This window comes from Dendrobium catenatum, unplaced genomic scaffold (genome assembly GCF_001605985.2).
Source record: "Dendrobium catenatum unplaced genomic scaffold, ASM160598v2 fragScaff_scaffold_853, whole genome shotgun sequence".
Lineage (NCBI taxonomy): Eukaryota > Viridiplantae > Streptophyta > Magnoliopsida > Asparagales > Orchidaceae > Dendrobium > Dendrobium catenatum.
Window position 1 is genome coordinate 5,911,717 of NW_021319315.1, and position 15,703 is coordinate 5,927,419.

The window sequence follows — 15,703 nt, forward strand, 5'->3', positions numbered from 1 at the left end:
TCAATGGTATATAGTGTCATTCACTAGGGCATATGAGAGGGCATGTTTCTAGATTTTATTGGCAAGGGAAATATCATGAGAGATCTTTTCTTCTTGAAGAAAATAAATGAATGGTTGTATCTAATTTCCTTCTTCATTCGTTTTTCAAGAGATAGATAGGACTTGGGAAGATTTCTTGTTAATGAGATCCAAATCTGTAAAAGCTAGGACCTAATAACCCTGAATTTTTCTAAAAACAGAGTCTTCTTCTAAACATGCAATTTTTTTGCAAGCTTTTATAAGGTAACCACCACATAATTGCATGCATGGGAAAATCTATACATAGTTAAAATAAAATATTGCTTGACCAAGTGATTTATGTATTGATGATATTTTAGAAGTTTTGGATTCAAGATCTTACATGATTCTACAATCTGGTCGATAACCAACTGAGAATCACCAAAGATTTTGATTTCTTTTATTTCCATAAGTATTAGAAGCTCCAAATTAGTTATGAGAGCTTCATACTTAGCCTCATTATTTGTGCAAGGTTCTAATAAATAATTGGAAAAATACATCATTACCTTTTCTAGTGTTATAAAAATTTGGCCAATTTTAGATTTTTCATTGATGGTTAATTTTTATGCTTTGACTCACTAAGAGGATGTTGCACCATCAAAATATAATTCCCAAACATGATAATTAAATTTCATTAAACTCATGATTTTTTTAATAGGTAAATCATTATTTAGAGGACATTCTACCAGCAATCAGTCTGTTACGAGTAAGCTAGCAACGACCTGCCTTTTATAACACAGAAGGGAATGAAAGTTATTTCAAATTAAATCAATATCATAGACCATCATTCATGATGTCCCGATAATGTTGGTTGGGTCATAAGATATTACAACGGATTCACTCTTGAAATTAGACTTACATGATGAGAAAATAAGTCATACCTTGGCTTTTGGGCTATAAAAACTAAGGCAAGATAATGCTTCTCAATTAAAAGATAGTTGATTTTTGTCAAAAGGATCTATCGGCTCAGATAGTAGAGGAAATTTTATTTTTCCCTTGTTATTGACTTGAGCCAACAGGGCACCAAGAAACTCATCTAAAGCTGCAATGTAGAGAATAAGTGGCTTCCCAAAAATAGGGGCTTCTAATACTAGAGAAGTGGTTAGATTTTTTTTGATATTCTAAAAAGAACTTTGAAATTTCTTATCCCATATGTATTTTGATTCTTTTATATCTTCAACAGGGAAAGGTTGACCCCTTCTAGAGAGATTATAAAAAACCTTCTAATATACGCCAACCTACTTTTAATGGACCTAAGTTAAGTAAGGATTCTAGGAGGTGGCATATTTAAGTTGGCTTTCACATTAGTATGATAAATTTCAATTTAGAGGTTCCTCACTATGAAGCCAAAAGTTTTTGCTAAAGTAAAGCCAAAAGCATGAATCAAGGGGTTCATTTATAGGTCGTAGTAGCGTAACCACTTAGAGATAATTCCTAATTCATAGAGGTGAGCCTCTTCGAATTTGATCTTAATGACCAAATCTTCGATGTAGAATCTAATTCATTATAAATTAATGCATCAAAAATTTTGGTCATTATTTGCTAGTAGGATACAACGATATTCTTGAGACCAAATGGCATCACCCTATAATAAAGGATCCGAGTAGGAGTTTTGAATACAGTGTTTATTTCATTTTCTAGGGCTCCCTTAATTTGGTTATAACCATATGACTCATCCATAAAAGATAAAATAATATACTAAGAGATAATGTTCACCATAAGTTCATGTATGGGAAAAGGAAACTCGTCCTTATGACATGGCTTTTTCAAATACCTATAGTCGACATAGATCCAATTTTGACCATTTTTCTTTTAAACTAGTATGATGTTGGATACTCAAGAGGGATATTTCTCCACATGAATAAATCTATCCTTGATTAATATCTTAATTTTAGAAATGACTTGTTGCTTAATTTCTAGATGCACGCTTCAAGGAACTCGCTTAACAGTAATAACATCATGTTGAATTCCAACTTTATGAACCGTTATTTTAGTAGACAAGCCCAGTATTTCATCATTTATCTATGTGAAGAAATCATTAATCTTATAGAGAATTTTGATTAGATCCATTGATTCATCTTCACTCAATAAAGAGCTAATGAAGGTAAGGTGAGGGTCAACCTATGTTCCAAGTTTTATTTCTTTTAATTCATCAACTATCAATTTAAGTTCTTCTTCAAATTTGGGTGGTGTATCCCAAACTTAAAGTTCATCTAGACCATATGATGTCTCCAAATAAAGCCCATTGAGTGAGTTAATGATTTCACTACTTTCTTTTATTTTTTATCCTCCTCACAATTAGAATGATTTATTATCACAAGAAAATACACATCATTGTCAAATGAATCAATGGTATTAAAGTAGATACCAATACTCAGATTTCTCTTATTTTTTATATGCCAAAAGCTCTTGTGGTATCTAGCTTGACCCTTAGTCCATTGACCTAGTGTGAAACTTTTAGAGAAATAATTCTTTTTTCACATAGGAAAGTAGCTAAGAGGTAGTTCAATTAATTTGTTTAAATCTAATTCCTCAAGAATTACTTCATCTTCCTTCCTTGAAGTAGATTGTCCAGGTAAAAACCTCAGGACTTTACTTACTTTACCATCTAAATTAGGAGAGTCTTCAATTACTAACCTTGCTAGTAGAGATTGGGTTAATGATAAGGCTTCAATTATCCTATCTAGTTTTTATATATTGTAAATCCATGTACGTCCCTTAAAATTTTAAGAGTATTACCCTCTAGATCACAATATTGTTCTAATAAGAGAACAGATTTTGGAGGAGGATTTATCTTTTTGTAATGAAAAGAATTCTTAAACCCCTTAATTTTGAGTCATCATCCAAATTTGACTCCAAATTAACATCATTGGGGGTGTTGTTATTGCAAGTAAAGCATGACCTCAACCACATGCTCTTTCGGCCATCCTCCCACCATTTTGAGAGAAAAAATTTTAAGGCCAAAATATCATGCCCTCAATGTCAAATTCACTCTAAGATTCTTTTATTTTTTCTCCTTCTTTTCCTTTAGATTTTTTTATTTTTTATTTTGACCTTTCTACATTTAGCTTCTTCTCTTTTATTGTGATTTAATTTTTAGGACAGGTAATGAACCCATTGGGTTCATAGTATGTGGCATCTTTGAAGATCTCAATAACATGAAAAGAGAATTGTTACATATCACCCTTAATCATATAAGTAATTCAATCTTATTGGTACTTGACACATTTGTGTAGGGTAGATAGAACCGTCCTATACTTATGGATCTATGGCCTACCTAGAAGTGTGTTGAACGACATTGCTAAATTAATTATCTGAAATTAGGCCTCCATTTTCAAATCTCTTATCTCTAATAGGAGTATGATTGAACCTAAAGCCTTCTGACCCTTCCCGTTGAACCCGCATAACACCAATTTATCTATGGTAAGCTTACATATGTCAACTTTAAGGTATATGAGAGTCGTTATATTTATCACATTGATCAACAAGGACTCTATATAATCTAAAATTTTCCACATTTACAAAACTGTAAAATGGGCATTATGATCGTAGTTCTCAGAAGTAGATCCTCATCAAAAAAGGTTACCCTTGGGATTTCTTTAAAGTATAGATCTTCATCTTATAAAGTTATAACTAACTGAGCTAAGAAAATCTCTGGGTTAAGAAGTGCTTTGATTAAATATTTCCTCATTTCTTTCAAGAGAATGAGAGTGTCATAGATTTTTAACTTATTTGGAAACTTCCTAACGTGAGCTATTGCATTATAGTCAACCTAAGAAACATCTAGATAAGGACCTGGTAGACTAGAAGGAATATTTTATGGTTCATGAGAAGCTTCAATTAGATCATTAAACATGACTTATTTTCCCTTTTCCTTAGTTTGAGTCTAAGTGGGTAAGACTTTTCCATCATGAAGTTGTATATCCAAAATCTCATCAAAAGGAAAAACTGTGGCATGATCTATGCTCTCCTTAAGCGATGCAATGTCAATTTTTGATGGGGAGTCTGAATCTAAAAAATATATCATGATAGGAATCTTTTAAAATTTAACTTCAGGCATGTCATTGTCTTATAAAATCTTAGATTCATCTCCCCTTTTAGAGGTCAAATTTGAAATATTAACATTTTGATGATCTTGATCGATCACTATTGAGTTCTAATTTTTCACTATGAAAGATTCATTTTTCATTCCCATCATTAATCATTAAAATATATACAGAAGGATCTTCACCATTAATTTTTGGCCCATTACCTTTGATGGGAAAAAGTAAAAGTAAGATAACATTAATGGTGATAGGGTTTTATTCCACCATGCACCACCTAAATACATCTCTCGTCAAAATATTTTCTCCTTATAAAAATTTAGTTTTTTTTCTTTTATTATTTACATAAGTTCCTACAACTATTGGAGAGGAAATCATCTCAACATCCTCCTACGATCCTCTAGCTCAACCTCTTATATTGTTCCTCGAGCTCTTATCGATAGATTTTGAGAAAGATGAAAAAATATATTAATCAACTTCTAAAATTCTAGGGATAATGTCTCAATCATCATTATTTGATAGAGAAATTTCATGGTGTTTACCTGATATTATTTTTATGGACCCTGATTTGAATATACCAAATGTTGGTTATGAATGATGATATTGCTCTATTTGAAATTTCTCTTAAGCTAGTACTTAAGGTTAAGGTAGTTTCTGATATTGTGGCCTAACATGCAATTTTAGGGGTAAAATTTGGGATCATTCCTTTTATTTTCCTTTTTAGCTTCTTGGCCTTTGACAATCTAAATTCTGGTTTCTTGAAAAGACTCTTAAAATTTTTCCAAATTGTCTTTTGTTTTTTTGAATGGTTTGACTTTCGCCAATCTCTCTTTAAAAGTTATCAAGTAACGCTTCCTCGTAGGAATGGGGCTTACCTAGAATGGTTGTGGTGGAGTAACACTCGACTAACTCTTGACTGGTTTCTTCCCCTAATCAAATGTGGATATTGTTGTTATTTTTTTTAGACTTTTCCATTGTACTTTATTTCTTCTCACCAAATGAATCACTTTTGAATGACATCCAAGAAGCCTCTTCCTATAGGTTGTTTGCCTTATCGAATAATTTCTTAAAGATTTTTATTGTGAACTCCTTTAGAAAAAATAATAATAGATTCATGGATATTCTCTTGGAGAATTTCCCATGTATATTACTCTTATAGCTATTGGTCATATTTCATCAAGAGATTTCACCATTTCACGATGTATTTGATTAGAGACTCTCCAAACTTCTGCTTCTTGATAACCAAATTGCCATGGTTATATGATGTTGAGCTCTGAAGAATCTTTTTAAAAATAGATCCTCCAACTCAGCAAAGGTTCTCACTAAACCATTTGATAAATTAACATACCATTAAATAAAAATTCTAGAGACTACAAATGAAATAGAAAAAAAATAGAAAAAATATAACCCTTCTATATTTCAACACTTTACATGAAAGTGGTATAGATTTTTCCTTGAGTTTTCAATACCATTGAACACTTTAAAGAAATGTGTCAAAAAGCCTTTCGGATAAGGAACTGAGTCATATTCCTCAGGGTAGGGCCTACCCTTTAGAATAGACATGGTACAATCAAAAATGGCTAAAGCCCCACTTACCTTAGTTTTGATCATGTGTTTGATGTCCTTATCAAATGCAACTATATGGATCAAAAGGAATGTTGGTTGTATTGGAGGAACTACTGAAAGTTTGTTAGGGATGTTAAGCCCTATAGAACTGGCCCAAGCTAACCAAGAGGGGGGGGTGAATTGGTATTTTAAAAAATTCTTTTCACAAAGAAGTAAAAAAACACATAAACCAAAATCACAACCATAAAAATGAATCCCCTCATAAGCTCCCCCTCACAAGATTCTCTCTCTCTCCCTCTCTCTCTTTCTCTCCTCAAGGTCTTCTCAGGTCAAGGCAGTAGCAAAAGATTGTTCAAAAATGTTGAACAAGATCTCTTAAATAGAAGAGCTTCAAATGAGCTCATTAATTGCAAGTTGCTGACAATATCGTCCAGGCCAATATGGACATCATCCTGGCTGATGAGTACAAATTCTATGAGATCGGCCAAAGCATCGCTCTGAATGCAAACTGGATGATTGAAAATTGGCTTGATCGTCCAGGACGTTCTCACGATCATTCAGGCTGATCAGTTCAAAATTAGAGGAAAATCATCTAGAGCATTGCCCTAAATTTATGCTGGCCAATATTTTTTGTCTAGAAGTAACTAAGGTTTTTGAATAGATCATCCTGGCCAATCCTGCTATCATCTAGGACGATGAGATCGTATAAATAATCCTTAATTAATTCCTTTATTTGTCTGATCAATTAAGGCATAATTGTGAATATCGTCCAGGCCGATCAAAGATCGTCCTAGCCGATTGCCAAAAATATATAATACCTTAATTGTTTATGGCGACAATTTCTTTCTGTTTTGATCCTAGTGTCCTAGCCGATACACGTATCATCCAGGCCGATTTGTTAATGACGGCTACGTTAATTAAGAATACTGAATAAAATATCTATTTTAAACTAGATCGTCCAGGCCGATACAAATATCATCCTGGCTGATGTGAGTAAAAATAGAAATTTAAAGTCTCTCAAGTGTGTGTGTGTAGGGTTACTTAGCATCAGTCTCTTTAAACATTAAAAATAGACTCAAGAAGAGAAAAATTAGAGAACAGACTAACTCAACCCTAACCTATGCAAACTTGAACTAGCTTCGTTTGTTCGTCCGATCTTTGATTCCTGAAAAAGTTTAGAAGTAAAAGACAGTCCAAGACAATTAATAGTGTTTGTCAATCACCAAAACAAAAGTCATGAAAATAGATTTGCAACAATCTCCCCCTTTTTGATGATGGCAAACACAAGTAGGAAAAAAATAGCAGTTCATTAAATTTTCAAAGTTACAAGCACATTAACTTTTCCTACCACATCCTACTCTCCCTTTTGTCATCACAAAAAGAGGGTCCTAGATACACAAAAATAAAAAGGAAACAACACAATATAAACTAAAATGAACTACAAGACAAACTACAGAAAATAGAAAATAGAAAATAGAAAACAAAGACTAGAAAAATGAGGGACCCAGATCATCAGATAGAGGTGGTGGAGGTGGCTGCTGAAAGTAGCTAGCAAGCGTAGTAAACTGAGCATTGAACCAGGCGATGTCCTGGTCATGCTGTTGCTGCTGGTGAGTAATGTAGCTATCAAACCAGGCTAACTCCTCTGTTTGGTGATGCTCGTAGCGGGTCATGTCCTCAGAATGTTGCTGCTCCTGTGCAGCAACATAAACATCGAAACGAGACTCCCAATGAACAAATCTCTCTACTAAATGGTCAAGCTGTGAGTGCTGTCAAAGAGGAATAGGATCAAGAATAGGAGCGGGAGCGAGAACCTCCTCCTCCTAAGCCCCCCGACCTCCCCATCTCCTGGGTGGAGATAAGTACTATGAAGGATAGTGAAAGAATTATTTGAGTAGCAAGGAGGCTGAAGGTCGTGATGACTAGGATATTGAAGATTGTATTTGGTTTCAAGAATATAGGCTATGAGATGTCCTAAAGCAAGGTTGGGTTTTCTCCTATGGCCTTGATCACGAATAGTTGTTAAATGATCAATGTATCAAAAGATTATATCAGTAGAATTGAAATCTCTATGGGCCATGATGTAAAAGGTGGTAAGAGAAAGTAATGGGGTGATGTGGATTCTGTCCCCGGCTTTTTGAATTATGGAGGTGCGTAGGACATGTTGGATTGTCCTAGCAACTTTGACTAAAGAGCTAGTCTCTCCAACATGAAAGGGAGAGTTAGTTTGGCGTAGAAAATGATTTGCAGTGGACTAGTTGAAGTCAGGATCAGAGATAATTATATGCAGCTTATCCCCAATGGTGGATAGCTGTAAAAGTTCTGCATAGTCCTGATATGTGATTTTGATCGAGCATCGATTCACATAGGAGGTCAAGGCTGTAAAAGTAGAATTTATGCGAAGATTTGCATAAAATTCTACCAGAAGTTCTGAAGAAAAAGGGACAGCTAGGGTAAGAATGAAACAAAGAGAAGTGTGGGAAAAGAGATCCATTACCGGATACGAAAGGTGGGCAGGATTGATTATTCTATAAAGGGTAATGCCACACTCTTTGTAGCGACGGTAAGCTGCCTGATCCTCTGCCTCCCTGAATCAAGGGTCCAGAGTGGCCCTCGAGGAACTTCCAGAACCCTGTCAAACTCGTTTCCCACCAGCCATAGCAAGAGACTAGTAAGAAAAACACAAGAGAAGAAAAGGTGTGAGGTGAAAAACATGGCTGGAATGGCCTGAATTTAAAGAAACAGCCATATCATCCAGGCAGGCCGATTGGTCAAAAAGGTAGTCCGATCGGTCGAGCCGATCAGATATCGGCCAGGATGATTAGACACAAGCGATCATCCCGAGGAGTCATGCTGGACGACCGTTAAAAAAGTAGATCATCCAGGCCGATTAGGCGTATCGTCCAGGACGATGCACAATAATTGATCGTACCGGCCGAAGTTAAAACATTTTAAATATGTGCCACATGTATCATTTAGGACGAACAGTGCATCGGCCAGGACGATTGTCCAATAATGGATCGTCCGGGGTTGATTTTAAAGATTTAAACGTGCTGACACATGGATCGTCCAGGATGATCTAGTGTATCGGCTAGGACGACGACAATAAAATGCATCAGCCAGGATAAAATATGTTATCGGCCAAGACTATCAACAGAGTTTGATCAGATCATCCAGAATGATAAATTATCATCCAGGATGAAGAGTTATAGCAAGCACAGAAAAGTTCAGCATATGGAATTTTGAAGAAAATCCTATCGTCCAGGACGATATGAGAATCGGCAAGGACGATCTAACAAGAGATTTGAATCCAAGAAAAAAGTTGATGATCAAAGCCCTCAAAAAAAATAAAAGACTCACAATACAAAGCTAAAAACAACAAAAAAGGAAAAAAAGCTTAAAAGAAAACCAAAGAAAAAAAATTTTGTTTTTGGTTAAACATTTTTTTTAGCAAAGTATCCATATGACATATTTTTCAAACAATTCAATTTTAGAGATTCAAAAGATCAAAGAGTTAACAAGTCAAAATCTGAAAAAGGTAGAATATCCGATCTTGTTAGTCCTTAGCTCGGACTTCTTTCATGGCAATAATTATCCTTTTAAAAACAAAAGGTCTAACTCAGAAAAACTTTACTGGGTAAAAAGAAGATTCAATCAATACTTGGTTACAAATAAAATATCTTATAAATAATATACCAAAGTAATTTGTCTCAATCATGGAATTTAAAATCAAGCCTTTGAAAGCATCAAATAACCAACGAGTTCTCTAAGTTTTAAATGTTTTGAAAAGAGAGAATAGCTTGCATTTAGCGGGCTCATTTTATGCCTCTTGTATCTTTGTTTTGGCTCTTTGAGCATCTTGATCTTTGATACACATTTGTGTATATATATATTTTTCATTTCAAATTTGCTTCTTTACCACTTTTCCTCTTAATTTTTTCAAGCTACGTTCTCTTTGACAAAATCCTTAAAAAGAACCTTAGTTGTGAGTATATCCTCCAAATATTAGAGAATAGGAGCTATCTATCTAACAAAGGGAAGAATAAGTCACAAAACAAAATCATAATCATGTGATAAATGTAATGGCAAGATTTCATTTAACTTGAAAAATATATAAGAACTTTGGATATTATGCACAAGATAGATTATTGTAGCGAGATAAAAAGAATCTTAGTTTCAAAAACTAGTTGTTAATATGAGATAGACTTTTGTCTAGAAAAGAATATTATATCACTAAAAGAGGTTAGAGGGAGGGAAACCATCAACGGTGTTTCTCCCTTTGACCAATTTAGATATGATAATCAATGGCTTTAAATCTCCAAAATCTAAAAGCTTTAAAAACCAAACATAAAAACAAAGTGAAATCAAAACAATCTAAAACACCAAAAAGACTAGCACACAACAAAAATAACATAGAACTAATTAAAAACATTTCAAGAAATTACAAAGCAGCAAATTTAAGCAATTATGAGCTGCAAGCCTCCATATGTCAAATTATCCTATGCTCCCACTAGGTCTTTGGTGAGAGCACCCCAACAAAACTCAACATCAGTAGATTTAGGAACCCAAACTAGTTTGGGTCCCTTCTCAGGAAAAGTATAATACAATGCAGGTGTGGTATGCTGTGAATCATGTACCTTAGGTCTCCATACCCAATGTGTACTACGGTTAACGGTGCAAGTGTGTGAGAGGTGTCCTAGTATGCCACATGAAAAACATCTAACTTCAGGAAAAGGTTTTCTTAAATGGTTTGAGTTATAATGCCTCTTCCTAGGTTTTGGCTTTGGATTTAAAGTGGGAGTCTTCCAATTTCCCTTAAGAGTATCCAATTCATTTTTAATCCTCAAGTTTGTATTTTTAAGAACATCATTCTCAACCCTCAAGTTTTTCTCTTTCTTTTTTAGATTTCTTGAAATCAGATTGAAGAGAGGTGTATGAAACTTTTAATATTTCATTCTCATTAATTAATTCCGAATGTTTTTTGTTCAAATCATCAAATTCATCAAGAAGAGCCATGTGATTAGAATCAATCGTTGAATGATCTTTAAGAATAACTTCATACTCTTTTTGTAATTTTACAAGTTCCAATTTTAAGTTAGCATGAGTCTTCTTAAGTTTTTTGTATGATGCATGGATTTTATCATAAATCTCAAATAATTTATCATAGGTTGGTTTACATACCTCTTCCTCGTCACTTTGCTCAAGATGATCTTCCCCCATTAAGCACAGGTTTGTTGTCTCTTCCTTTGGTTTAGTCTCAGAGGAATCTGTACCAGATTCTGCCCAGAACGCCTTTTGGACTCTCTTCTTGTCCTTTATAAACTTAGGTTTCTCCTCACCCTTTTCCTTTTTCTTGCTCGAGTGATCTTGAAGTGTAGGACAATCGGCTTTCACATGTCCAGGTTTCCTGCATTCAAAACAAACAACATCAGAAGATCCATTAGAATATTTATGGTCCTTACCTTTTCTCCAATGATACTTTTGTTTCTTCCTTAGAAAGATTTTGAATTTCCTTGTGATGAAGGCAACTTCATCGCTCTCAAACCCGGATGAATCGGAGTCAGATTTATGCGCCTTCAGTGCAACAGTTTTCTCCTTCTTCTTCTCACCTGTATCAAGATTTCTTTGATTCACCCCTTGCTTGTAAGCAATGAGTGAGCCAAGTAAGTTATCAATAGAATAAGTGTTCAAATCCTTAGATTCAGTGATTGCAGTGATTTTAGCATCATATGACGAAGGCAAGCATCTCAAAATATTATTTACTTTTTCATAGTTTGAAAGTTCTCTTCCTAATGCATGCAGTGAAGTGACTATCTGTGTAAACCTAGTATACATGTCAGAAAAAGACTCAGATGGTTTCATACGAAAAAGTTCGTAGTCATGCAAGAGAATATTCAAACGAGATTGTTTAACTTCATTAGTGTCTTCATAAGAGATACACAATTTATCCCAAATTTCTTTACCAGCTTTGCAAGTAGAAACACGCATGTAATCCTCAGATTTTTAAGCATAGAAGAAACAGTTCAAATATTTTGCATTTAATTGGGCTAAATCTCTTTCATCAAAAGTCCACTCAGTAAAAGAAATTTTAGTTTTAATACCATTAATTTCACGAGAAGGTGGAGAATAACCTTCTTTGATAAGCATCCACATGCGATAATCAGTAGATTGTAAAAACATTGACATGCAAGTTTTCCAGAAATCAAAAGGTAGGTTATCGAATAGGGGAGGTCGGGTAATAGAATACCCTTTCGTAGTGTTACGATTCCCAAAGTTAGCCATAGATCAAAATTCAAAATGTTTTCAAACTAATCTTTATGAATCCCGCTCTGATACCACTTGAAAGTTCGTTAGGGATGTTAAGCTTTATAGAACTGGCCCAAGCTAACTAATAGGGGGGTTAATTGGTATTTTAAAAAATTCTTTTCACAAAGAAGTAAAAAACACATAAACCAAAATCACACCACAAAAATTAGTACGGGAATTAAAGTGCGGAAGCAAGAAATAAGAACACAGAAATTTATAGTGGTTCGATCAACTCGATCTACGTCCACTCCTCGGAGGTGCCCTCCGAGTATTGCACTACAATTGTGACTCTCCTTTAGCCCCCACAGCTAGGCGGAGAAGCCTTTACAAAGAACCTCTTTTTGCCACCCCGGTAAGACAGAGACCTTATCTCCTTTTGCTTCCTCCTGAAACTGGAAGAGAACAACAATCAGATTATGAATACTTACCTCTACCGACCCTTCCACGGAAGAGAAACTCTAGACGAAGAAGAAGCAGAGTGATCCTTGAAGTAACCCTTATGAATCCCCTCACAAGCTCCCCCTCACAAGATTTTCTCTCTCTCTCTCTTTCTCTCCACAAGGTCTGCTCAGATCAAGGAAGCAACTAAAGATTATTCAAAAATGTTAAACAATAGCTCTTAAATAGAAGAGCTTCAAAGGAGCTCAATAATTGCAAGTTGTCGATAATATTGTCCAGGCTGATATGGACATCGTCCTGGCCGATCAGTACAAATTCTATGAGATCGGCCAGATCATCACCCTGAATGCAAACTGGATGATTGAAAATTAGCTTGATCATTCTGGACGTTCTCACGATCGTCCAGAATGATCAGTTCAAATCAGAGGAAAATCGTCCAGAGCATCACACTGAATTTGTGCTGGCCGATATTTATCGTCTAGAAGTAACTAAGGTTTTTGAATAGATCATCCTGGCCGATCCTGCTATCGTCCAGGACTATGTGATCGTATTAAACATCCTTAATTACTTCCTTGATTTGTTTGATCAATTAAGGCATAATTATGAATATCATTCAGGCCGATCAAAGATTGTCCTGGTCTATTGCCAAAAATACAGAATACCATAATTGTTTATGGCGGCAATTTCTTTCTATTTTGATCCTATCGTTCTGGCCAATACATGTATCATCCAGGCCGATCTGTTAATGACGGTTGTCTTAATTAAGAATCCTGAATAGAATCTCTGTTTTAAACTAGATCGTCTAGGCCGATATAAATATCTCCTAGCTGATGTGAGTAAAAATAGAAATTCTAAGTCTCTCAAGTGTGTGAGTGTATGGTTACTTAGCATCAGTCTCTTTGAACATTACAAATAGACTCAAGAAGAGAAAAAGCATAGTACAGACTAACTCAATCCTAACCTATGCAAACTTGAACTGGCTTCGTTTGTTCGTCCGATCTTTGATTCCTGAAAAGTTTAGAAGTAACAGACAGTTCAAGAGAATCAATAGTGTTTGTCAATCATCAAAACAAAAGTCATGAAAATAGATTTGCAACAACTACTAGAGTTGACTCTAGAATTATTAGCGCTAATTCTAACTTTTTGCTTTCTTAACCCACTGTATGTACTTTAGGTTATGATTATTCTAATTGATATTGTTATGTCATATAAAGATGACTCTTTATTTCCTTAACCCTTAGTAGCATTTATTTGACTTTATTTTCTAAGCTCCTGATATGTTTGATGTTGCCTCTTTTCCTAACTGATATATCTAAATCAGAACCATCTTCTATTAAATCCTCCTCTCTAGATGGCTTAGGTCTATTGGGATTAGCATCTTTGGAGGAAGCCCTTATTTTTATGACATAAATATTGCATTTAGTGGCATCTTACTCATTCATCAGAAAGTCATATTGGTTTGTGCTAAAGGTTTTTATGACTTCGTTCTATTGAGATAGTTGTTATTTGGTTTTACATGTTTGATATTCTAGCAACTTGTATATTTTTTATGATTCCAAATATTATTGCTTTGATTACTATTTCTCCTAATATATTTTTGGAAGAATTTTTTTTCTCTTATGTGTAATAATATTTTAAGGAAATCATCTCCGGATTATTAAAGACTTCAAATAAAGATCAGTTTAGAGTGTGTTGAAAATTGAAGTCTGTATTTTATATTTTATCGAGTCAAAGAGAGTGTGATTGTAATTGAGAATCTGACCACATACACTCCAGGGAAGAGTTTTTAAAATTCATATTTTAAACTGATTGTACAGTATTAACTAGTTTGTTCAGGATGATTTAGTCAGTTATTTTCCACTAACGTGCAATGGAGCGAACAGAAATGACCGAAAAAAATATTTTTAAGTAAAGATTATAAGGACGATATTTTTTGCTTGTATCGAGAAGATCGACTCTAGTTCATTCTCGAACGAAGTTTGTACAATCAATATTTTTCATTCATACCAGGATGATCGGCTCTGGTATGTTCTCGAATGCTGTTTGTATGGATGATATTTTTTGTTCATACCGAGATGATGCCCTCTGGTTCATCCTCTAATGAAGTTCGTACAGATGATATTTTTCATTTGTATCAGGAAGATTGGCTCTAGTGCATCCTCAATTGAAGTTCCCACGTATGATATTTTTTTATACTACCGGGACGAATTGCTCTGGTTTATTTTTATTCATTTTGTCCTGATGGTTTGTACAAACTAACTTTGAATTTTCTATTCATACCAGATGAACAAAGTTCATACCGAATGATGATCGGGTATGAATACATTTCATACCGATTCATAATGGGTTTGTACGCAACAGTTTTTGAACTATTCATACCTACAAAATACAATTATACGGTATGATCATGGATGGTTAAAATTGAAAAAATTAATTTTCTAGACATTTTTTGTCTCTTTTCTATGAAAGGTCCACTAAAAATTGACACTTAATCTTTTAGTCACTTGCACTTCGTAATTGGTAAAAGGGTAATCAAAGGAGAGAGTGTTTGAGAGAGATTTCCTCCTAGTATAGCATGAAGGGTTCACAATGTTACTCAAAGGTAAGGATCTCTATGTGTAATTTGTGTTTCTTCACTCTTCCTCTTATCTTTCTAGATTGCTCGTGTGAAGATCTTTTAAAAAGATCAAGTTCTCTATCGACACTTAGATAGTATGAACAGCCAAAGTTTCTCTGCCTACACTTGGAGAGTGTGAACAAGCAAAGGTTATCTACCTAAACTTGAAGGGTGTGAAAGGATGAAAGTTCTCTACCTACACTTGGAGGGTGTGAAAGGATGAAGGTTCTCTATAGCACTCGGGATTGGTGGAAGAGAGTTTTGTAAAGGCTTCTCAGCCTTGCTGTGGGAGCAAAAGGAGAGACACTTTGGTAATAGTGCAATACCTGAAGTGAGAGACTTCAGGGAGTGGATGTAGGTCGTGTTTGACCAAACCACTATAAACTTTTGTGTCTTTTTATTTCTGCTGCTTTTAATTTCTACAAGTTTAATTTTCTATGGTTGAAAAATCATTTTAAAAATTTTTAAAATTAACTTGCTCAGTTTATTACTCGGTTTCACATTTTTAAAATCCAAGAAGGTTAAAATTTTAAAATTACCAATTTACCCTCCCCCCCTCCCTCCCCCCTCTTGGTTAGCCTTGGGACATTAGTTTAGGTCTAACAACCTATTCTAGAAATAATAAGTTTTAACAAGTGGTATTAGAGCATAGTTTCAAAACTATAAGTTTAAACTACATTTTTATTAACAAGTATGGCTACTTTTGAAAACTAGA